The sequence below is a fragment of the Felis catus genome, chromosome A2, assembly GCF_018350175.1.
Source record: "Felis catus isolate Fca126 chromosome A2, F.catus_Fca126_mat1.0, whole genome shotgun sequence".
Classification (NCBI taxonomy): Eukaryota; Metazoa; Chordata; class Mammalia; order Carnivora; family Felidae; genus Felis; species Felis catus.
Window position 1 is genome coordinate 146,480,199 of NC_058369.1, and position 26,100 is coordinate 146,506,298.

Consider the following 26,100-nt stretch of genomic DNA (forward strand, 5'->3'; position numbering starts at 1 on the left):
GGCTCAAGTTCATGAACTGCAAGATCATGACCTGTGCTGAAGTTGGACGCTTAACCAAGTAAGCCTCCCAGGCGCCCCTGGGATTTTGTAATTTAATACATGTTTCCCCACTCCTACTCCTTGATTCTGGTGCAGTCCATGGGCCACACCATGAGAGGCTCCGCCGTGGAGGAACTTCTCATTTTGTCTCAGTGGAATCCTTAGAAAGCTTAAAACTATAAATCAAAAAGCGTTTAACACCATAAATTTCCTTTCAGGGTGCCTTTGGACACAGAGCAAAACTGCATCATAATTAAACAAGGTGCTTACTGCTAATATGAAAAATAGGTAAATGTCAAAACAAGATAATTCATAGAAGAAAAGCATTTAATAAACATATGAAGAAATATCCAACTAATAATGAAAGAAATACAAAACTGTGCAGCTAGACCTCAATTTTCAAGTAACAAATGGACAAAAGTGTTTGTTTTCTCTCTTTTGTAAACAATAATGCCCAGTGCTGGCTAATGTTTCATGAAACAAGCATGCTCATACATTGTGAGTGTGACTATAAGGAAGGGTGACCAGGGGCACCTGGGTGGCTCAGTCGGTTGAGCGTCCAACTGCGGCTCAGGTCATGATCTCACCGTTTGTGGGTTCGAGCCCCGCGTCGGGCTCTGTGCTGACAGCTCGGAGCCCTGAGCCTGCTTCGGATTCTGTGTCTCCCTCTCTCTCTGCTCCTCCCCCACTCATACTCTGTCTCTCAAAGATAAATAAACGTTAAAAAAAAGTAAAAAAAAAAAAAAGAAGTGTGGCCGTGTTGAAAAGTAACTTGAGAGTGGGCATCATGAAGCCCTCAGATCTTCATAGTCTAAGAATTTCTTCTAAGAAAAGAATCAGATACACAAAGATTATACCCACAGATATTTACTGGAATCTTACGTAAAATGATGAAAATGGAAACAACTGATCGTCAGCTAAAAAATGATCAAAGTAAGTGATGCCATATCCCTGAAAAGTAATATTATGGAACCATTAAAAAGGATGTTTCAAGGAATAATTAAGGCAATGGAGAACTGTTCCCGATATAGTAACAAAGAAGAGCTGGAAACAGTTTTTTACTTAACAGAATCCTGATTCGTGTGGAGAATCATACAGGTATCCACAGAAAAAAACTGAAAAAAAATCTTTTTTTTAATTTGTTTGAACGTTTTTATTCACTTTTGAGAGACAGAGAGAGACAGAGCATGAGCGGGGAAGGGGCAGAGAGAGGGAGACACGGAATCTGAAGACAGACTCCAGGCTCCAAGCTGTCAGCACAGAGCCCGGCGCGGGCTCGAACCCACGAACCCCGAGAGCATGACCTGAGCCGAAGTCGGACGCTCCACCGGACTGAGCCACCCAGGCACCCCGGAAAGCATTTTTTAATGTAAGCAATCTCTGGATTATGAAACGTGGATTTTAAAAATTCTTTACACTTCTGTGTGTTTTGCAGATTTTCTTCCAATGACTATGAATTACCTTTATACTTTAATAAAAGCCTTTTCCTTCTAAGAAACAAAAAGCCTGATTCTGATTTCAGCCAGAAAATGGTCTATGGCCTTTGTCTGGGCCGACTTAGACCCGGGCTGAATTCTGCCTAATTCTGCTTTCTGAAATGCTGCTGCTCTGTCGTTCTTGGCAGTAAAAGACCCTCCAGGCACTTGAGCAGCAGCCTTGCAATCAGAGTCGTGATTGCTAAGAGCTTCAAGCTTTGTTTGCAAGAGAAGAAGTTCTGATTCTTTTCTTTAAAAGTTCCTACTCGCACTGATTAATCTTATTTTTCATGAAGTTAGAAGTGCTCTTGTGAACTTCCGGTTGTGTGATGTCTTCTTTTTTAACCCCGTAGGTGTTCCCGAAGGCTTTCGGTCTCTACAGAGTTGGTGGGAGCCCCAGACAGGTTAAGGGTGGCTGTTGAGGAGTAGTTCACGTTCTAGGTGCTGCTGTGCTTGATCCAAGCACACTCTTCCCCTCAGCCTCCCTTCCTGGGGAACTACCTGGGCATTTGGGTGTTGTGGTCTGATGCTCTCCTGAGCCTGAAACCCTTTGGACCCATCTTCGGCCTGAATCCGTGGAGCCTGAATCCAGCCTCGGGCCACCCAACTCTCCATCTCCCTCTCCCTCAGTCTCAGCCTTGTTTGCAGGTCAGAGCCAAGCAGGCTCCCCTCAGACATGTCCCATGACCTTGCTTCTCAGGTAGGGGCCTTAGCTCCCTTCCTCGGCCTCCTTTATCTTTATTCCCTAAATATAGGACTTCTAGGTGCTTAAGGACATAGTTCTGCCCAATCCAGCCCAGTCCTGGGCTGCTTTCTCTCTCCTCCAGAAATGGATCTGCAACCCGCGGCAGTGAACCCACAGATCCACAGGCCCCACCCTAATGTAAAGTCCTTGAAGTTCCGGTAACAATGGAGTGTCACTCTGCCTGGTGGTAGAATGTCCCCAAGAGAGTAGCACACCAGCCTCTGAGTGGAGGGCTGACCCTTGCCCGTGTTCAGCTTAGGCCAGACTTCAAGTGCTTGGCCTGGGCCCAGAGGCACCAGCCATCCCTGCAGCCCCTCCCCCGGGGGAGTAATACCTACCTCCCCGGATTTCTTTGGGACCACCACTGGCTACACTGTCTTCTGGTGAAACAAAATCTTGGCATCCTGGTTCCTTACATAATGGGGCCGGCATTCCCACGTATGCAATTCCGTAGCCACTTCTGAGAGGCTCATAGGACGCCCAGCTGTGATAGAAAGGATATATTGATGTCCCTTCCTGGGGAGATCCAAGACTTCCTTTACCCATTGCGATCCCACCCCAGGGCGTTCACATGCCATGTTCTGCTTCTGTCCTGGGGTTTACACAGAACGATGCCCTGCCATAGATCCAGTTCCAAGAGGACTCAGAGATGCTAACCTAAATCTCAGAATGGTCTGCCGCTGGTGAAGGAGTCACTGCTGAGAGGTACCTGTGTCAGGCTGGGCACAAGGGACAGCTAGAGACCCTGCGCCCCGCGGAAAGGTCAGTAAACGTGGATCAAGGGTGTCACATATTCACATTTTTTCAGACTGATCTAGAAACCTAGGTTTTCGCGTGAAATCTGTCGGCCACCAGCATGCACCCCTTGTGCGAGACTGCAAATGTAATCCCTGTCCTTCGTGGCTTTTAAATAATCAGGATCATACCCACGGTAAGAACAAACAGTTATTGGGAGTTCTGCTTTTATTTAAGCCGTAGAAAGCTGCTAGGGACATCACTTCTTTCCTATCGATAAGAGGGAATGAATAATCTACAAAATCATACATTTTCTTGAACGTATGAGCTGAAATCACAAGGCAGCCACATAACCAAATGCCAAAAAGTGGCGAGCCCTACTGAGGCGAAAGGGGACACACAAACTGTTTCTCGTTTGGCAGGGCCCTGGAGAAAAGGTGACTACCTAGATGTGAATATAAAGAAATCAAGCTAAAATTTTCACTAATTCCTAAAGGCTGAGTTTAGGCTATTGGATCAGTTTAGAATAAGTGGGAGCCGGTGACGATTAATTGTATGTGTCAACTTGGCTAGGCACAGTACCCAGATATTTGGTCAAGCACTCTTCTACGTGTTTCTATGGGTATTTTTTTAGATGAGATTAACATTTAAATCAATAGACTTTGAATAAAGCAGTTTACTCTCTAATCATATGGTGGGCCTTACCTAATCAGCTGAAGACGTTAAAGAAAAAGACTGAATTTCTCGGAGGTAGAGGGAATTCTGCCAGCAGATTGCCTTCAGACTGTCGCTGCAGTCTTCCCCAGCCTGCTGGCCTACTCTGAAGATTTTGGACTTGCCAGCCTCCATTACTGCATGAACCAATTCCTTAAAATAAATCTGTTGTCTCTTTTCCTCTCTCTTAGATAGATGTTAGTATACACATATATCTATATATCTCTCTATGTTTTTATGTTGGTTCTGTTTCTCTGGAGAACCCTGACTAACACAGAGTCACAGACACAAGGAAGGCTTATGTTCACTTGCAAGGTCTTCTTTATGGGTGTCCCCTGGGTGCTCAAACGGAAGACGTGAGGGAAGACAGGAGACCAGACAGCACCTCCCCCCACCCCCATGGTGGTGTAGATTTGCAGGAGCTGACTGCCTGTTGCAGGGGACAGGCACAAATCACCCACATCTTATGGCCTTTCTTTTATTAAAGCCAAAAAGTCTTAAGCCACGAGGGTAGGGAAAGTAGACCCTCCTGTCCCCAGGGCCACCAGGGGAGAGTGCAAAATCTGTCTGTATCTGGGGGAGGGTAGGAAACCATCCATATGACTCTCAGGGACCCAGAAGATGTCTATTACTTCAGGATAAAGGGTAGAAACAGAAGCTGTTTGCTTTGCAGTAGAGGTGGGGCAGAGGGGTAGGGAGAGTGAACATGAAAACCTCTTGGGTCCAAGAACCTGCACTGATATAAAGCAGAGGTAGACTACTCCTGGGAGAGAAACAGGTACCTCTCTCCTGCCCAAGGCCCACCGAAGACACAAGATAGAGTTTGGTTACCATGGGGGAGGTGAGGGGATGTGGGGAGTAACACTGAAAAGGTTCCACTCCCCAGGCCCAGGGGCACAGGACTTGCCTGAGACTGAGGCTGGACCAGGAGAGTCAAGGACCGCAACCTGCCGCCCATCACAGCCTAGCAACAAGCAGCAAGCAGTCTGTTGTTGAGGAGGAGACAAGACGGTGGAGAGAAACTCCACTCGATGGTGTGAGTACGTAGGTACGGCTGAAAGCCAGTGGTAGAGTATTAAGAAAAACCCTCCAGCAGCCCATTCCCCACACGAAGCACAAGGCAATGGCACTCGTTGGTACACCGAGGGTAAGGATGCCAGTAACTAAACTCAAACCAGCTCAATTACTGGCTAGATTAACTCACCCCCTGTCCCCCTGATAATAGCCTAACGGAAGAGGCAAGCCCGCTTCCAGGCATCAATACTGTTTACTTCAGTCTTTACTGGCTTCTACATATAATGTCCAGCACTCCATAACAAACCATGACAATGCGAAAAGAAAAATGAGAGGGAGACAGACAGACGGACAGACTTATCATCAAGCGAGAAAACAGACAGAACCAGAGCTCAGCAATACAGATCTATCAAACGGGAACTTCTAAATAACTATGACTGATCTATGAAAGATCTAGTGTAAAAAGCAGAAAACATGTATGGACATATGGGGAATTGGGGCAGAAAAATGGAAACTATAAAAAGGAAATGTGAGAGAGAGAAAAAGACAATCTCAAAGATGAAGGATTCTTGCACTGTGCTCACCAGCAGACTAGATACTTCTGATGGAAGTGTCCATAAACTTAAAGGCACGACATTAGAAATCATCCAAAATGAAACACAAAGAGAAAAAGGTGGGGGGAGAGGGTACAGAAGATAGAATTAAAAAAAATATATTTTTTATTTATTTAAAAAAAATTATTTTTTATTTATTTAAAAAAATATATTTTTTTTCAACGTTTATTTATTTTTGGGACAGAGAGAGACAGAGCATGAACAGGGGAGGGGCAGAGAGAGAGAGGGAGACACAGAATCGGAAACAGGCTCCAGGCTCTGAGCCATCAGCCCAGAGCCCGACGCGGGGCTCGAACTCACGGACCGCGAGATCGTGACCTGGCTGAAGTCGGACGCTTAACCGACTGCGCCACCCAGGCGCCCCCAAATTTTTTTTTTAATGTTTATTTATTTTTGAGACAGAGAGAGACAGAGCATGAATGGGGGAGGGGCAGAGAGAGAGGGAGACACAGAGTCAGAAGCAGGCTCCAGGCTCTGAGCCATCAGCCCAGAGCCCGACGCGGGGCTCGAACTCACGAACCGCGAGATCGTGACCTGAGCCGGAGTCAGACGCTCAACCGACTGAGCCACCCAGGCCCCCCGAGAATTTTAAAACTGTGGGATGCTATCAAGAAGATAGACAATAGGGAAGAAGTATTTTAACATAAAATGGCCAATAATTTCTGCAAAATTAGTGAAGGACAGCACTACTGCTCCAAGAAGCTCAGAGAATCTCAAGCAACATAAATACAACCAAACCAAATCAAAATCACTATAAAATTCCACTTATAGACGTACCCCAAACTTATAGACGTATCCCAAAGATTTTTCCTCTTTTGAGAAGAAATCTCAAAGGCAGCCAGAGAAAAAAAGGAATATTGCATACAGAAGAAGAAAAATAAGATTACGGCCAACTTCTTGTCAGTAACTATTCAAAGCAAAAAGATAATAGAGGGACATTTTTTAAGTGGCGAAAGGGAAAAAGATGTCATATTTTTCTGGAATTCTATACTCTGCGTAAATGTCTTTTAAAAATGAAGGTGATACTGACTTTTTCACACAAACAAAAACTGAAGGAATTTATTGCTAATAAACCTTATTACAACCTCTTTGGCAGAAAGAGTACAGGACTCTTCTGAAAGAGTACAAATTTGGACATACGCTAATGAAGAGCAATGAAATGATCACGTGACCATATTATCAAAGAGATTTTCCTCTTTATTTTTGTTCTCTTTAAAAGAGAAATTACTAAGTACAGATAATAACAACTTATGATGAGATTTCTAACGTGTAGAATTAAAATGTATCACGATAGCACAAAGGCTGAGAACAGAAGTTGAGGTTCTTAAACTGCTAAGGTTCTTAAACTGTCCGTGAAGGGGTTCATTATTTCAAGGTAGACTAATAAAGTTAAGGTGTATATTGTAAACTCTAGAGCAACCACTTAAAAAAAAAAAAGAATCATAACGAAATAGTAAATAGTGGAGGTAAAATAGATAGTAAAAATACTCAGTTATTCCAAAGAAAGAAGAAGAAAAAAAAGAACAAAGACTAAATGGGACAAGTAGGAAATGCATAGCAAGATGTTAGGTTTAAATCCAACCATATCGGTACGTTAAATATAAATGGTCTGAACCAGGGGCTCAATAAACTGTGATCCTTAGCTCAAATCCAGCCTGCTGCGTGCTTTTGTGAAATAAGCTTTATGGAAACACAGTCTTATCCACTAATTTATGTCTTGTCTCTGGCTTCTTTCTGTCTACCATGGCAGAGTCAAGCAGCTGCAACGAGACTGGGTGACTTGCAAAGCCTAAAATATTTATTAACTGGCCCTTTAAAGAAAAAGTTTACTGGGGCGCCCGGGTGGCGCAGTCGGTTAAGCGTCCGACTTCGGCCAGGTCGCGATCTCGCGGTCCGTGGGTTCGAGCCCCGCGTCGGGCTCGGGGCTGATGGCTCAGAGCCTGGAGCCTGTTTCCGATTCCTGTGTCTCCCTCTCTCTCTGCCCCTCCCCCGTTCATGCTCTGTCTCTCTCTGTCCCCCCCCAAAAAAAACAAAAACAAAAAACCGTTGAAAAAAAAGAAAAAGTTTACTAAGCCCTGGTATGAACGCCCCAGTGAGAAGGCAAACGTTGTAAGATTAGATAAAGAAAACCAACTATTTATTATCTATAAGAAATGCACTTTAAATATAAAAATACCCATAGTTGAAAGTAAGTGGATAGAAAGAACTCTACCACGCAAACACTAATCAAAACAAAGCTGGACGAAGGGAAAGAAAGTTTGTTCACTGAATGGTGCTGTGAAAACTGGATATCCACATACCAAAAGAATGACGGTGAACCTTACACCATATACAGAAATGGATTCAAAATGAATCAATGACCTAAGTGTAAGGGCCAAAGCTATAAAACTCTTAGAGGAAAACATGGCGGGGGGTCGGGGGGTGGCGGCGATATCTTCACGACATTGGAATTGGCAGTGATTTCTTAAACATGCCACCAAAAGCTCAGACAGCAAAGTTAAAAATGGTGGCTTTGGGGCTCTTGGGTGGCTCAGTCAGTTGAGCATCTGACTCTTGATTTCAATCCAGTTCAGGATCCCAGAGTCATGGGATCAAGCCTCATGCTGGGCTGCGTGCTGGGCATGGAGCCTGCTTGGGATTCTCTCTCTCCCTCTCCCTCTCCCTCTGCCCCTACCCCACTCACATGTGCATTCATGCACTTGCTCACTCTCTCTCTCTCTTAAAAAAAATGGTAAGTTGGACTGCAAAATTAAAAATGTTTGTGCCTTGAAGGACACTATTGAGAGAGTGAAATGATAACTTGCAGAATGGGAGGAAATACTTGCAAACCATACATCTCATAAGGGAGTAATATCCAGAATGTATAAAGAACTAAAACTCAACAACAAAACAAACAACTCAATTAAAAAGGGGGCAAAGACTTGAAAGGACGCTTCTGCAAAGAAGATCTACAAATGGCCAATAAGCACATGAAAAGATGCTCGAATCATGAGTCCTTAGAGAAATGCAAATCCAAACTACAATGAGTTACCACTTCGCGCCCAGTAGAATGGCTACCAACGAAAAGAAAAAGACAAAGAAAAGAAAACATCCCAGTGAGGATGTGGAGAAACTGGAATGTAAACTGCCACCATTGCTGTGGAAAACGGATTGGTGGTTCCTCAAAAACGTAAGCATAGAGTTACATATCACACAACAATTCCACTCCTAGATATGTGCCCCAAAGAGTTGAAAACAGGGACTCACACAGAGATTTGTTTACCCGTGTTCACAGCAGCATTATTCACACTAGCCAAAAGGTGGAAACAACCTAAGTGTCCCTCAGTGAATGAGTGGATAGACAAAATATGGTATATACATACTTAAAAATGTTTAAAATGGTAAGTGTCCTGTTATGTGTATTTTAGCACAGTAAGAACAGAACAAAGCAAAAGCTGGACTGGCTGTGTTAATTTTAGACTAAGCAGACTTTAGAGCCCTTCAGTGAGTCTCCATAGTTTTATGGTTAAAGTCCCTATTCTTTTTTTTTTTTTTTTAATTTTCTTTAATGTTTATTTATTTTGGAGACAGAGAGAGACAGAGCATGAACGGGGGAGGGTCAGAGAGAGAGAGGGAGACACAGAATCTGAAACAGGCTCTGGGCTCTGAGCCGTCAGCGCAGAGCCCGACGCGGGGCTCGAACTCACGGACCGTGAGACCATGACCTGAGCCGAGGTCGGACGCTTCACCAACTGAGCCACCCAGGTGCCCCTCAAAGTCCACGCAGACTTTGGGAGGTGCTCTTTCTAAATGCCTCCGTGGCACCCTGTGTCAATCACACTGCTGTGCTGGGTGAGCTCCTTGCCTGCCTCCTTCACTACCTTGTCAGCTCCTTGAAGGCAGGGATACTATATCCTGTTCTTTAAATTCCTCGTGCCTGTTATGGTGCCTCGTATATGGTAGGCACAAGATAAGTATTTGTCAAATGAACCAAATTCTGTGACACTGCTCATGGAGCCACATGGGACACCAGAAGGAGGGAAGTCTCCTCCTTTATCACACTGGTCGTTTCAACCTTTTTTTCTGCTGCCTAGTGTATCAGTGTATCGGAAGCAATTGTGCAATATCCCCCAAACTGATAATAAATATTATTCTGCGATTGTTCAACTAGTGAAATCCACGCACAATGGACGTGAATAAATGTCTGCAAATGTCATCCTAAGAAACAGGATGTAGCAGCGCCTGGAAATTTAATCAAGGCATGACGGAATGTGGAGGAAAGCTGTAACATAATCAATGGCCTTAACAGCTGAAGAAAGAATATGTGAGCAGAAGGGGGGGTGGTCTGTAGGGAGTGCTGAAAAGCAGAGCCAAGGAACAAACATTTGTCATTATGTCTCCAGCCCTGTCAAGGGAAAGAGTTGTTTTTTGACCATTAGACACAAATATGCAATCCACCCTCCATCCCTATGGATGCCACAGAGCTCATCCAATTCCCCTCGCTTTGTTCTGATTTCATGCTCGCAGACAACCTCTGGATTATAATTTGGCTTTCTATGTAGATTTTCCAACAGGAGAGAATGCGCTGACCAGTCACCGTGAACATCTGGTCCATTTGGCAAGGACTGTCCTCTTTGTATATGATTGCGTTGGTGTTCTGGTTTATACATCAGTCAGTTCATATACCCCAGGGGCCGCAGGGGTGCTCATTCTCCCAGCTCTCGCTGAGGCTGCCAGTGAGGTCCTGTTCCCCTTTCTTTGCACCTTCACTCAGCACAGGCTGAGGACAAAGTATTGCACATCAGCCACAGCTCCTCCGGATTTGAGCCTATCTTGCTTCAGGCTTATGTGTTCCTCAGAGAAAAAAAAAAGGGGAGGGGGGGGGGCTTTGGACCCACAATCCATGCTGGTGTCCAGGGTCTTTCTTCAGGATTATCTCTCTTCTTGAGGAATCTGGCCCCTGATAATGATACACTTATCATCTTCCCTTACCACAATTCCTAGCCCGTGCGTTTATTTACCTTCATAATCACTTCCAAAGGCCGAGGATTAGGAGAAATACTTCCAGAGAACATGGTTGGAGTTCAGATGAGTCTAGCAAGGGCTTACCCTGACCGGGGCTCAGGAAAACGAGAATGGAAGACAGAGAAGGAGACCAGCCTCTACCTGGTCGAATTAGTCTTGCTGAAGTGCGCGGCTGCACAATTTCTGTAACCCCCAGGGCCTCAACTAATGATTCTGATCGTCCTGTGGGTGTTCTGTGGGGTGCTTTGTCTCAGTGAGCTGATTCGAGCTCTAGGGAAAGTTAGGGGCTCAGTGAATGGGATTGCTGAAGGAAATGCCAAATGGATCTGTGCTGGCCTGGAGAGAGGCCTTGAATACATTTTCAGGCTGAAAGGAAGATCCACAGAAAGTAGCCGGAAGAAAATGGGATGGGTGAGCCCTACTTTAAGGGGGAAAAAAACCCCTGCAAATTTATATTTAAATGGAATGAATTAAATAGAATGAATCTATCCTTCCCCTCCGGTAGGATCTGTACCCGTTATCCCTAGCTGATGAGGAAAAGCCATACCAGAAGGATGCCAGCAAATAAATGCAGAGGAATTTTACAATAAGGAAAATAATATTTTGGAAACTCTAATGAAAATATGGATGCATGCAAGGTGCTTCAATTGGTGTTAAAAAAAAACTGGTGAGGGGCGCCTGGGTGGCTCAGTCGGTTAGGCGGCCGACTTCGGCTCAGGTCACGATCTCGCGGTCCGTGAGTTCGAGCCCCGCGTCGGGCTCTGTGCTGACAGCTCAGAGCCTGGAGCCTGTTTCCGATTCTGTGTCTCCCTCTCTCATGAACCCCCGTTCATGCTCTGTCTCTCTCTGTCTCAAAAATAAATAAACATTAAAAAAAAAATTAAAAAAAAAGAAACTGGTGGACGGTTATTTGGGGAGCTGAGACGTGTGTAGTGCAGAAGCAATATATCACGGAGAGCTTTCCAGTGGCAAGGTGAAAAAAAAAAAAACGTTGCAGTGAAAGAGTCTGGCTGTCATCACCCTCCTATCCTGGGATCGATCTTCGTGTTACTAATAGACAGTCAACCAGATATTATGTGTCCTCTGATGTGACTCAATATGGAGTATACGATATAACCTATGATACGCTCTAGCCAAATATCATTAACTTGGATATAGAGTTTAGATATAGCTTTTATTTTATATGAAACACAGGAGATGGAAAAAAAAAACTGAACAATGCCATGAGGAAGCAGTCAGACAAATCCAGAGAAGGAGGGTATTCTGCAAGACCACTGACCTGGCCTCTTCAACAGCCAGTGCCATGGAAAAGGGACTGTCCCTTGTTCAAAGAAACTTAAGGGACATCATAACAAGATGTAATGTATGGTCTCGGACTGGGTACTGATTTGGGCAAACCAGCTGTAAAAGTACATTTTTTGCAACAAGTGGGGAAATTTTATTTATTTATTTATTTATTTATTTATTTCTCTATCTATCTATCTATTTACTTACTTAATTTATTTGAATTCAAGTTAGTAAACCTAACAAATGGGGAAATTTTAATAGGGATTGAGTATTACATGAAATGAAACTTTTAGAAACAGCAAGGTGACTGAAAAGAAGGTTTCCGAGAATAGTAATAATAGTAATAATAATAGTAGTAATAATAATAGTAATAATCATTTTGGCTTAAATATTACACACTACCCACAAGCACAGAGAAAGATCCAAAAAGATATTAATGTGGGTATTGAAGTTTAAGACTTTTCTCCTGAGATACTGTTTTATTGCGATATAATTTACCTACCATAAAATTCGTCCGCTTAGAGTACATAGTTCAGAGGATTTTACCGTTTTCACAGGGTTGTGCCACTATCATCGCTGTGTAATTCCAAAACATCTTTATCATCCCCCAAAGAAGCCCCATACCCATTAGTAATCACCCCCCCTACCCTGCTTTCCCCACCCCGGGCAAGCAACAATCCACTTTCTGTCTCTAGGGATTTGCCCATTATGAATATTACGTATACACGGAATCATACAATATGTGGCCTTTTTGTGTTTGGCTTCATTCCCTTAGCATAATGTTTTCAAAGTCCATCCACACCGTAGCGGGGGTTAGTACTTCATTCCTTTTCATGGCAATTTTGACATTTTTTTCTATTTTTATTTCCGTTACATGGATATACCACATTTTATGTATCTATTCATCAGTGGATGGATGTTTGGATTGCGTTAACATTTTGGCTATCATGAATAATGCTGCTACGAACACGTATACAAATTTTTCATGGGAACGTACGTTTTCAATTCTTTTGGCTATATACCTAGGAGTAGAATTGTTGGTCACACAGCTTGCATTGGGAGGAAATGCCAAACTGTTTCTCAAGGGGCTGCACCATTTTACGTTCCCAGAAGCACTGTAGGAAGGTTCCAATGTCTCCACATCCCGGCCAACACCAGTGCCCATCTTTTCTATCAGAGCCACCATAATGGGCTTGGAGCGGTATCTCGTGCTTTTGCTGCTCAGTGCCCCGATAGCTCAGTGCCCGACGAGCAGCTTTCCGTGTGCTTATCTGCAATTTCTATATCTTTGTAGAAGCGTCTATTTATGTTCTTAGCCGATTTGAAAATTAGGTTATTTGGCTCTTTATTGTTGAGCCGTAAGAGTTCTTTTATACATTCTGGACACTAGACTCCTATCATTTGATTTGCAAGTGTGTTCTCACAGTCTTTGGGTTGTCTTTTCACTTTCTTTTTTTAAACAAATTTTTAATGTTTATTTATTTTTGAGAGAGAGAGAGAGAACAAGCAGGGGTGGGACAGAGAGAGAGGGAGACACAGAATCCGAAGCAGGCTCCCGGCTCTGAGCTGTCAGCCTGGAGCCCAACAGGGGGCTTGAACTCACAGACTGTCAGAACATGACCTGAGCCGAAGTTAGTCGTTTAACGGCCCAGGCACCCCTGTGTTTTCACTTTCTTGATGGTGGCTTTGAAGCACAAAAGTTTTAAATTTAAATTTAAATTTTATTTTTTCTTTTGTTGGTTATGCCTTTGGTGTCATATCTTAAAAACCATGCCTATAGGGGCGCCTGGGTGGCTCAGTCGGTTGGGCGTCCGACTTCGGCTCAGGTCATGACCTCGCGGTCCGTGAGTTCGAGCCCCGCAACTCAGAGCCTCTGACAACTCAGAGCCTGGAACCTGTTTCGGATTCTGTGTCTCCCTCTCTCTCTGACCCTCCTCTGCTCGTGCTCTGTCTCTCTCTGTCTCAAAAATAGATAAATGTTAAAAAAAAAAAACCATGCCTATAAAAATTCACGAGATTTACTCCTCTATTTTCTCCTAGGAGTCTTATAGTTTTTACACTTGGTCTCTAATCTATTTTGAATTAGTTTTTGTATGTAGTATGAAGTAGGTGTCCGGCTTCATTCTTTTACGTGTGGGTATCCAGTTTCCCCAGAAACATTTGTTAAAAGGACGATTTTTCCCCCATCAAATTGTCTTGGCACCCTTGTCAAAAATCAATTGACCATAAATGTAGGAGTTTTTTTCTTTTTTTAAAATGTTTATTTATTTTTTAGAGAGAGGGAGAGAGACAGAGCATGAGCAGGCAGAGAGAGGGAGACACAGAATCTGAAGCAGGCTCCAGGCTCTGAGCTGTCAGCACAGAGCCCGATGCAGGGCTTGAACATCATGAACTGTGAGATCATGACCTGAGCCAAAGTTGGATGCTTAACTGACTGAGCCTCCTAGGTGCCACTGTATGAGTTTATTTCTGAACTCTCAATTCGATTTTATTCACCTGTATGTCTGTCTTTATGGCAGAACCACACAGTCTTGAATACTGTGGCTTTTTCGGTAAGTTTGGTAAGTTTTGAAATTGAGAAGTGTAAGTCGTCCAATTTTGTGCTCTTTCAAGATTGTTTGGGTCTTCTGGGTCCCTTGCATTTCCATTTGAACTTTAAGATCATCCTTAAGAGACCCTTAAAAACTGAGAACAAACTGAGGGTTGATGGGGGTTGGGAGGGAGGGGGGTGGGTGATGGGTATTGAGGAGGGCACCTATTGGGATGAGCACTGGGTGTTGTATGGAAACCAACTTGACAAATTTCATATTAAAAAAAAATGAACTTTAAGATCATCTTGTCAATTTGTACAAGAAAAGACATTTGGGATTTTGATAGGGATTGCACTGAATCTGTAGATCAATTTGGAGGGTATCATTATCTTAATTAACACTAATAAATCTTCTAACCCATGAACACAGGATGCCGTTCCTTTTATTTGGGTCTTCTTTAATTTGTCTCAACAATATTTTTTGTGGCTTTCACTGTAGAAAGCCTTTTTATTAAATTCATTCCTGAATATTTTTGATACTATTATAAATGGAATGATTTCCTTAGTTTTATTTTTTGCCAGTGTATAGAAATACACCTGAATTTTTAATCTTGTATCCTATAATCTTCCTGGACTCATTTATTAGTGCTAATTGTGTGTGTGTGTGTGTGTGTGTGTGTGTGTGTGTGTGTGTGTGTGTATTCTTTAGGGTTTACTATACACAAGATCATATCGTCTACAAAGAGAGATAGTTTTAAACATTTTCTCCTGTCTAACCTGGATGTCTTTTCTTTTTCATGCTTAATTGCCCTGGCTGGAACCTTCAGTACAATATTGAATAGAAGTCTCAAGAGCAGACACCCTTGTGTTGTTCCTGATCTTAGGGGAAAAAAACATTCAGTCTTTCACTATTAAGTGTAATGTCAGTTGTGGGTTTCCTGTAGATGGTCTTTATCAGGTTGAGGAAGTTCCCTTCCATTTTATTCTTTGTTGAGTGTTTTTATCATGAAAGGGTGTTGAAGTTTGTCAAATGCTTGTTTCCGTGTCTATTGAAATGATCAGATGATATTGTGCTTTATTAGTATAGTATGTTGCATTGATTTTCAAATGACGAGCCAACCTTACATTCTGTCATAGTGTATGATCCTTCTTCTATGTTGCTAGACTCCTCTGTCGGATATTTTTGTATCTAAACTCATAACGGATATTGGTCTTTAATTTTCTTTCCTTGTCTTGCTTTGGTATCAGAGTAGTTATGGCTTCCTAGAATGAGTTGTGAAGTGTGCCTTCCTCTTCTATTTTTTGCAACAGTTTGTGAAGGATTAGTGTTGATTCTTCTTTAACCATTTATAGGATTCACTGGCGAAGCCATCTGGGTCTGGGCTTTTCCTTGTGGGAAGTTGTTGGTCACCATTTCAATTTCTTTACTTGTTACAGGTCTTTTCAAAATTTCTGTTTCTTCTTGAGTCAGTATTGATAGTTTGTGAATTCCTAGGAATTCATGCATTTCATCTCGATTATCTAATTTGTTAGCATACAGCTGTTCATAGAATTTCCCTATAATTATTATTATTTCTGTAAGGTCACTAGTATTGTCCTCTCTTTCATTCTTGATTTTAGTAACTTGAATCTTCTGTCTTTATTCCCTTGGTCAGTCTAGCCAACATTTTTTCTATGCTCGATTTCATTTATTTCAGCTGTAATTTTTATTATTTCTGTCTTTCTGTTTGCTTCAACTTTAGATTGCTCTTCTTTGCTACTTTCTTAACATGGGAGGTTCGATTGTTGACATGAAAACTTCTTTTCAAATATAGCTATTTACAGCTATATATTTCCATATGAACACTGCTTTCGCTGCATCCCATAAAGTTTAGTATGTTGTATTTTCCTTTCCATTCATCTCAAAGTATTTTATAGTTTCCTTTGTGACATTTTCTTTTACCTGGTGGTTATTTATGAGTGTGTTGTTTAATTTCCAAGTATTTGTGAATTCCTCAGATGTCCTTCTGTTAGTGGTTTCTAATTGCAGTCCATTTTGGTCGGAGAACATACTTGGTATTGTTTCAATCCTTTTAAATTTATTAAGACTTGATTTATGGTCTAACATATGGTCTATCCTGGAGAATGTTCCAGGTGCATTTGAGAAGGATGTATATTCTGATGTTGTTCGGTAGAGTGTTCCGTAGATGTCTATTACATCTTGCTGGTTTATAGTGTTTAAGTCTTCTATTTCCTTGCTAATCTGTCCAGTTGTTTTACCCATGATTGAAAGTGGGTTTTGGAAGTTTCCAACTTTTGTTGAATTGTTGATGGTATCCCACAGGTCTTGAAGATTCTTTTCATTTTTCTTTGTTCTTTTTTCTTTCTGGTCTTCAGACTGGACAAGCTAACAACTATTTTCAAGTTTGCAAATTCTTTGGTATGCCTGCTCAACTCTATTTTACAGCCCCGTTAGTGTTTTCATTTCCATTCGTCTTCTTCAGTTACAGAATTTTTATTTGATTCCTTTTTTAAAAATATGTCTACCTCTTTATTGATATTTTCTATCTGATGAGACATTGTTCTCATACTTACTTAGTTTTTAAAATTGTTTCCTTTCATTCTTTGAAAATAGTTATGATAGCTGTCTTAAATCTTTATCCTTCCAGTACAGTATCTGGGCTTCCTCGGGGACTTTCTATTGATTGCTTTTCCTGCCTGTGTATTCATCTATGTTCTTATTTATTTTACTGTCTCATAAGTTTTTAGTAAAAACTGGGCACTTCATTTATCTTTATTTTTTTTGAAAACTGGGCATTTCAAATAATATCATATTATCTGGTAATCTGGAATTCAGATTGGCAATCTGGAATATAATCCGTAAACCAGATTCTCTCCCCTCCTCAGGGTTTCTTATTGCTAGTGCTGTTTGTTATTACTTGTTTAGTGACTTTTCTGAACAAGTTCTGCAAAATCTGTATTCTTTGTTATGTATGACCATTGAAATCTCTGATCTGGTAGTGGTCAGCTAATAATAAAATAGAGATTTCCTTGGAACCAATAAGTCTTCCAGTCTTTGCAGAAGGGCTCAGTGTTTATGTTGGGGCATGCCTTCAACACTCAGTTACTAACAGGCAGCTGAAAGTTCTTACTTTGCCTTCACTTTCTGCTTGCACCGAGCCGCAGATCAGTAAAAGTGAGCTTTTAAGGTCACTGTTGATCCTGTGCACAGTCCCGGCCATGAGCACAACCCCACCTATGTATGTGGCCATCTAGATTCCCAGGAGTATACAGATCTTTTTACATCCCCTATGCACATTTTATTCCCATAATTTCCTTTTTAAGCTTTTTAGTTAGTCTATTATTTGTCCCAACCATTATCCAATAACTCAGGCGGCTGTGAAGTTAAACAGTTACCTCTTATTGTTTTAAACAAATGTCGCGGGGAGAAGGGTTTTTTGCACTGGATGAACCTTGAGTTAGTAAATAAAGCCAGCTTGCAAGTTGGGGTCTCAGGGAACCACCAAGATAGGTCAAATAATGACAATTCTTTATAAATGAGGCTTTAAAGAAGCTCCAATTCCATTCTGTCTCTCTGGTGGCTGCCAGACTGCTGTTTTTCACTGTTATTGTGGGCTATTGGTTTTCAAGGCTACTATGAAGCTGGAAAGAGGTGCATTGGAATAGGGCAAGTTAAATGATCACAAACTCATAGTTCTACTGAGTTTCAGCTGTTTTTCTTGAATGAATGCTCTTTGGATTGCTGTGAGGCTTTGTTTAACTTCCAGAGTTCTGAAAAATTGATTCTAACGATTTTTGCTAGTGTTTTCATTGTTTTTGTGGAGGAGATTTTGAGCTTCTCAGGCCACTATTGTTGCTAATGTCACTCAGCAGCGATATTCTCTTGATGATGGGCATGTAGTGTCTTATTTTGCAGTTTTGGTTTGTCTAGGTTTTCCAATTTTCCACAATACACATGTGATGTGTTTGTGATAATAAGTGGTCATTTATATAAAGACAAAAAAGATAAAATCTAAAACAAAATCCATGAAACTTTACTTGCCATTTCAGTAAATTTGGCTATTCAGACCAGGGCCCATAAGTTTAAAACGTTATATTCTTTTAATTTTCCCTTATTAGTTGTTTTTTTTTTTTTCAGTTACCATTGTCAGTTTACCTCTGGTGACTAGAAATAAAGACTTTAAAATTACAATTGTGTCTGTTTTTTGTTTGTTTGTGTTTTTTTGTTTTTGTGGGGGCAGCAAAGAAAATGATATGGTTGGTGACTCTGACTTTCCCAGTTAGTTTTGAGAGAGAGAACTCCTTGGGGTGGGGGGATCGTTGTTAAGAGTGACCACATGTCCTGATTTTCCTAGAACAAAACCAGTTTATACCTGTTGTTACGATATAATTATTAATAGCACCCGCTTTACATCCTCAAAAGTGTCTCAGTTTAAATGATAAATATTATGGTCAGCACTAGTTATCGACAGCAGCAGGAGAAGAGGAAGCCAGCCGATGACTCAGGGACTACCGCAAAAGCGGAAAACATGGGGAATGAACAGTTGAAAGGCTTGAGCATGGCTCCCCAACAAAGGCATAGAGGTTACCACTTCAGTTTCTCCGGTGTCTCTTAAATTGGGTGAGTTCTTGGTTCAAGCTGATTCTTCCTGAGTTACTACAAAACAATCACTAGATCCTTCTCCCACCTGCTTTGGCTAACAGGGGAATTCAGACCCACCTCCAGGCTCTTGCAGACATTTCCCATTTATCACTGGTAAGAGCAGCCACGTGATAGTCCCTCTCTGAGCTCCCTGAGCCAGAGTATGGTTTGGGATTTGTGGTGGTGAGTTACCTGGTGGAGGAAATACTGCGTTAATGGCCTTTGTGCTGTCAGTGGCTTGGTTGAAACTTCTTTGGACGTGCAGGGAAGGAGACTCACATTGGCTGCAGGGACCCAGGTAAGTGACCAGGTTTAGAAGCACAGAAGCTCAGCCCTCTCACAGATTAGTGAGGCCAGGTTCCCAGGATTCAGGGTGGCTATTAAATGCAAAATCTGGCTGCGGTGGTTTCCTTTGGATGCCTCTGGTTTGTGGGCAGACTAGATCTCCTAGTCTGGATATCTGGATGTTGCTCACTGGCAAAATAAAATACAACAAATGCCAGAATCCAATTTCATTGCCATAGCAATGAAAACCCTTTCTACAGAAGAAATCTTTCAATAAGCTTGTAAGGAAGAAAGGGCGATGTCATTGCCTGAATGCCTGTTCTGACCCTCTCCTGTAATCATGCAGGCATGGGTCTGGGACGTTGATAATGGAAAGTTTGTTCAAGAAAGAGCTGGTGATTAGATGTGAGGCAAATTAGCAGGTGGGGTCAAACTACTTATGTAATATTAACTCATATTGAACAAGAATCAGCCGGAGGGAGAATGTTTAGAAGGTATTCTTAGAGTACCTACAAAATTGCCTCATTTATGGTTTTTTGCACTCTTTTATTCAGTTCATACATTGAATTACATCAATCGATTTTCAAGTGTTAAGCCAATCTTTCGTTCTTGGAATAAACTCCCCTTGGTTATAATATATTATCATTTTTATGTATTGCTGCATTCAATTCATTAATATTTTGTCTGTTTATGCATCTATGTTCATGAGGGATATTGGTCTGGAGTTTCATTTTCTTGTAATGTGTTTGGTTTCAGTATTGAGGTATGGCTTGTCTCATAAAATGAGTTGAAAAGTGTTCCCTCCTATATTTTCTTAAAGCATTTGTGTCACATTGGTATGATGTCTTCCTTAAATATTTAATAAAAAACGAATGAAGTCATCTGGGCCTGGAGTTTTCCTTGGGGGAAGATTTTTGCACTCAAATGTATTGAGTTATAATTTACATGCAATAAATCACTAATTTTAAGTATACAAGCGGGTGAATTTTGACAGATGTGTATATCCATGTAACTGTACGTGCAATCAGTTCTGTCTCTCTTTAAGTTCCCCTGTGCCCGGGTCCAGGCAATACACCTTCCCTTTGTCCTAGGCTACCACTGATCCGCTCTCCGTCACTATATACTAGGTTTGCGTTTTCTAGAACTTCATTTAAATGGAATCATATGGCATGGTTGTTCTCGTTGTTCATCATAGTTTTTTGAGATTTATCCGTGTTGCTTCGGGTATTGGTACTTAGTTTTTTTGATTGCTGACTATGGTTATAACACAGTTTGTGTATCCATTTACCTGTTAATTGACATTTGGGTTGTTTTTAGATTTTAGCTACGATGCATGAAGCTGCTGTGAATATTCATGTACAAGTTTTTGCGTAGACCTATTTTTTAATTACTCTTTGGTAAATTGGAGTAGAATTGCTGAATGGTATGGTTAGTGTAGGTTCGAAAGGAATTACCAAACTGTTTTCTAAAGTGTTTTGAGCCATTTGATGTTCCCACCAACAATATATGAGAGTTTCAGTCTCTCCATATCTTCTCCAACACTTTTAAAAATTGTAATCATTCTAGGGGCGCCTGGGTGGTGCAGTCGGTTAAGCGTCCGACTTCAGCCAAGTCACGATCTCGCGGTCCGTGGGTTCGAGCCCCGCGTCCGGCTCTGGGCTGATGGCTTGGAGCCTGGAGCCTGTTTCCGATTCTGTGTCTCCCTCTCTCTCTGCCCCTCCCCCGTTCATGCTCTGTCTCTCTCTGTCCCAAAAATAAATAAAAAACGTTGAAAAAAAAATTTAAAAATTGTAATCATTCTAGTGGATATCCAGTAGTAAATTATTGTAGTTTTAGTTTGCATTTCCCTTATGACTAATTAAATACCTTTTCATGTGTGGATTGACTAATTATAGATTTTATTTTGTGAAGGTCTGTTCAAATACTTTGCCCATTTTTAAATTGGATAGTTTTCTTATTAATGAGTTGTAAGATATGTTTCTTGTATTTATTATATATTACTATTTATTATATTATTTTATATTATTATATCATAATTACATTACTATTATATATCATATATATATATATATATATATATATATATATATATATATATATTCTGGATACAAGTCCTTTGTCTGAAAAATGTGTGCTGAATACTTGCTTTAAAAAAAAATTTTTTTTTAATGTTTATTTTTGAGAGAGAGAAAGAGTGTGTGAGCAGAGGAGGGGCAGAGAGAGAGGGAGACACAGAATCCGAAGCAGGTTCCAGGCTCTGAGTTGTCAGCACAGAGCCTGATGTGGGTCTTGAACTCAAGAACTATAAGACCATGACTTGAGCCAAATCAGACGCTTAACCAACTGAGCCACCCAGGCGCCCTGTCTTTTTAAAGTATCAGTTATCAGGGCGCCTGGATGGCTCAGTTGGTTGAGTGACTCTTGATTTTGGCTCTGGTCATGATCTCCCAGTTTTGTGGGTTTGAACCCCACATTGGGCTCTGCGATGCCAGCATGGGACCTGCTTGAGATTCTCCCTCTCTCTCTGCCTCTCCCCTGCTCACTCAATAAACTTAATTTTCTTTTAAATAATAAAGTATCAATTATTATTACAAATTATATTTTTCAAGGATTTTTGTTCCATTTCATCTAGGTTAAATATATTGGCATAAAATTATTTAAAATATGGTTTATTGTCCCTTTGATGTCTATAGGATCTGTGCTGATAATACCTTTCCTTCTTGATATTGATGATTTGTGCATTCTATCCTGAATCAGTCTAGCTAAAGGTTTGTCAGTTTTGTCGATCCTTTCACAGAGGCACTTGTTTACCTTAATTTTTCCATTGTCTCTTTTTTGTTAATTTCTACTCTTTATTTCCTTTTATGGATTATGGGCTTACTTTGCTTTTCTTGTTCTAGTTTTTTTTTTAAGTTTCTTTTTTTAAGGTTTATTTATTTTGAGAGAGAGAGTGTGCGTGCATGCACGCATGCAGGGGAGGGGAAAGAGGGAGGGAGAGAGAGAATCCCAAGAAAGCCCCATGCTGGCAGCAGGGACCCCCACACAGGGCTTGATCTCACTAACCATGAGATCATGACCTGAGCTGAAATCAAGTGGCAGATGCTTAACTGACTGAACCACCCAGGCGCCCCTTATTCTAGTTTTTTAAGGTGGAAGCTTAGGTCATTCATTGAGTCTGATCTTCCTCTTTTCAATAAAGTTTCAGTCTTCCCGTAAGCCCCGAATTAGCTGCATTGCAGAAATTTTAATACAATGTATTCTCATTGTAATTCAGTTTAAAGTATTTTTTCATTTCCCTTGTAATTTCGTCTTTAATTTATAGATTATTTAGTTTTGTTGTTTAATTTCCTCCTATGTGGGGTTATGATGAAGATATGAAAGAAAGTTAAACTGCTATTGACATCTGATTTAGTGCTAGAAACCTGTCAGCCTAATTGCCTGCCTGTGTTTGTTGCATCTTGCAGCATCCCCGTCTAGCCCACTCATTCCCAGGCCCCACAAGCACGTGCGCCCTTTTATTGCCTCTTTGAAATTTCATGCTGGGTGAAAGATTATTTCAAATTCTTATGCTGTTAGAACTTTCCCTTTATAAACTGTTGGACACTCTCTCTATTCTGGACTTTCTTGCGGAGACAGCAATCCTCCCCACCAGTTACCTTGGGACTTCTACTCCTTGTGATTAATTAATATTTCTTTGATCATAACATAGGATTACTGTCATGTTGATATTTAAACACGAAGTTGGAGTGTCTCCACGTCGTGATGGAGTTGCTGTAATGGGGATTTTATTGAGGTCCAATCGAAGGGCTTTGTGGTTAGAGAATACGCTCTGTGTGATTTCCATCTAACCTTTTACATTTGTTGAAACTTATTCTATACTAGTTTATATATGTTTGTTTTTGTTTTATAGTGGTGACTCTACCATATGAACTTGAAAAGAGTGGGCCTTCTAAAATCATTGGGGATAGTGCTCTACAAATGTCAGTTAGGTCAGTTTGGTTAAGTATGGTTCAAGTCTTCTAAACCTTAACTAATTTTCTATTTGTCCTGTCAATTACCGAGAAAGGAAGGCTGAAATCTCCAACTACAGTTGTGAATTTTTGTAATTCTTCTCGTAGTTCCATTAGCTTTTACCTCATATATCTTGAAACGTTGTTATTAGATCCAAACACACTTAGTTTTCCTACGTCTTGATGAACTGATTATTTTACCATTATGAAATGACCTGGTGGCAGGAAGAATTCTAAGATGATCCACAAAATTTCCTTCCTCTTTGGTATATGTGACCTGAATAATCTCCAGGATTGTTAATGTGATAAATTTTAGTCCCGGGATCAATGTATGTTATACTGGCCCTATTGTCCTTTAATCTCCTGGAGAGATTATCTGTATAGTCTTGACCTGATCACATGAAAGCAGAGTTTTCTCCAGCTAGTCACAGAAGAGGAGTTGGACATTTGAAGCATGAGGGGGATTCAGTTCCATGTTGTTGGCTTTGGGATGGAGGGTACCATATGTCAAGGGATGAGGTAACTTCAAGGAACCAAGAGTGACCCCTGGCTTATAGCTGGCAAACAAATGGGGAACTCACTTATACAACCACAAGGAATTGAATTCTTCCAACAAAAGTGATCTTTAAAGCAGATCCCCCTCCCTCCCCCAAGATCTTCCAGATTAAGACCCAACCTGGCTGATACCTATTCAGCCTTGTGATACCCTGACCTGACAACTCAGTCATGCCATGCTGGACTCCTACAGAATGTGAACTAATACATGGGTGTTACTTTAAGCTGCTAGGCTTATGTTAATTTGTTATGCAACAATAGAAAACTGATACCGACCTTCTTTATCTCTGGCCATACTCCTTATTCTGAAGTTTGCTTTCTCTGATATTTACATAGTCACTCCAGATTTTGTTATGATTATGTTTGCATGCTATTTATGTCTCTTTCCATCCCTTTATTTTGGTTGTTTTTTTCATATATCAAGTGTTTCTTATAGTCATCATATTATTGGGTTTTGTTTTTTAATTCACTCTGACAGTCTCTGCCTTGTAATTCTGTGTTTTCATTCATTTACATTTAGCTTAATTACACACATGGTCTGGCTTCTGTCTACCATCTTGCTATTACCTTTCTATTTGTTTCATCTGAGTTTTCTCTTTTTCTCCTTTTCTTTTTAAAAAAATTTTTTTTAACATTTATTTATTTTTGAGACAGAGAGAGACAGAGCATGAATGGGGGAGGGTCAGAGAGAGAGGGAGACACAGAATCTGAAACAGGCTCCAGGCTCTGAGCAGTCAGCACAGAGCCCGATGCGGGGCTTGAACTCACGGACCGCGAGATCATAACCTGAGCCGATGTCGGATGCTTAACCGACTGAGCCACCCAGGCGCCCCTCTTTTTCTCCTTTTCTACCTTCTTTTGCTTTATTTGTGTGTTTTTTTTCATATATCATTTTGTTTCCTTTATTGCATTACTAGTTGTGGCTCTTTAATTATTTTTCTGTGGTTGTTCTATGTCTTATAATATCCATCTTTAACTTATTACATTGCACCTCCAAAGAATATTATATTTAATATTGCAACTATAAACCTGTCATTTGTGCTTTGTCATACATTTTACTCCCGCAAACGTAAATCCTACAATACATTGTTAGTATTTTAAATTAGTTAAGTATGCTTTAAAGAAATTATAAAAAATGAGAAAATTTATTTAAGTCACATATTTGCCATTTCTGGTGTGTGTGTGTGTGTGTGTGTGTGTGTGTGTGTGTGTGTGTGTAGGTCCTTCAAGAAGGAACCATTTTTTTCAGATTGAAAACTTTCATTAATATTTCTTGTAGTATAGTAGTGCTGGAGACAAATAATGTCACCTTTGCGTTTGTCTGAAAATGTCTTTATTTCATCTCCATTTAAAAAATGACCTTTTTATTTTGGGATAAACTTAGATTTACGGAACAGTTGCAAAGATAATACAGAAAATTCTCATAAGCCCCTCACCATTTCCTCAGTTATTAACATCTTACTTTACCATGGTACATTTGCCAAAATTAGGACCAACATTGATACATTTCTATTAATTGAACTCCAGAACTTTCCCCATGAATATCCTCTTTCTATTTCAGGATCCTGTCTAGGATACTACACTGCACTTAGGAATCATGTATCCTTGGTCTCCTCTGGTCTGTGATAGTTTCTTAGTCTTTCCTTGTTTTTCATGACCTTTGAGGTATTGAAGAGTATTGTATTTTATACAATGGTCTTCAATTTGGGTTTTTTTTCCTCTTTTTTTAATTGAAAAAAAAATGTTTAATGTTTATATTTTGAGAGAGAGAGAGAGAGAGAGAGAGAGAGAGAGAATGAGCAGGGGAGGGGCAGAGACAAATAGAGACAGAATCTGAAGCAGGCTACAGGCTCTGAGTTGTCAGGTTCAAACTCATGAGCTGTGAGATCAGGACCAGAGCCGAAGTTGGACGCCTAACTGACTGAGCCACCCAGGCGCTGCGCCCTTGTTTTATTAAAGTTTATTTACTTTTGTGAGAGATAGAGAGAGCATGAGTGGGAGAGGAGCAGACAGAGAGGGAGGGAGAGAGAATCCCAAGCAGGCTCTGCACCGCCAGCACTGAGCCCGATGTAGGGCTTGAACTCATGAAACCATGAGATCGTGACCTGAGCCAAAACCAAGAGTCAGATGCCCAACCGATTGAATGTCCTAATTTTTTAGAGTTTATTTATTTAAGCAATCTCTACACCCAACATGGGACTCAAACTCATGACCTGGAGATCAAGAGCTACATGCTCTGCCGACTGAACCAGCCAGGCACCCAGAATTTGGGCTTTTCTGATGTTTCCTCATAGTTAGATTGGAGTTACGGGTTTTTTAGAAGGAAAACCAGAGATGAGGTGCCCTTCTCATCATCTCCTACAAGGAGGTACATAATGTCCTGGTGGTGTTAGCCTTGATCACTTGGTTAGGGTGATATTTGCTAGGTTTCTTCATGGTATAGTTAATATT

At 41.0% G+C, this 26,100-nt stretch overlaps 1 long non-coding RNA gene across 3 annotated transcripts in view; it reads left to right on the forward strand.

Moving 5' to 3' along the window:
* The window catches only part of LOC123384030, a 43,939-nt gene continuing 17,839 nt past the window's right edge, over window positions 1-26,100 (forward strand). For 2 of the 3 annotated variants that reach the window (XR_006594569.1, XR_006594570.1), the window contains exons 1-2: window positions 1,294-3,021; window positions 4,595-4,744. This is a non-coding gene — a long non-coding RNA (uncharacterized LOC123384030). Of the gene's footprint in view, window positions 59-1,293; window positions 3,022-4,594; window positions 4,745-26,100 lie in introns of those variants that run through there. The other variant, XR_006594571.1, reaches the window with a different exon arrangement.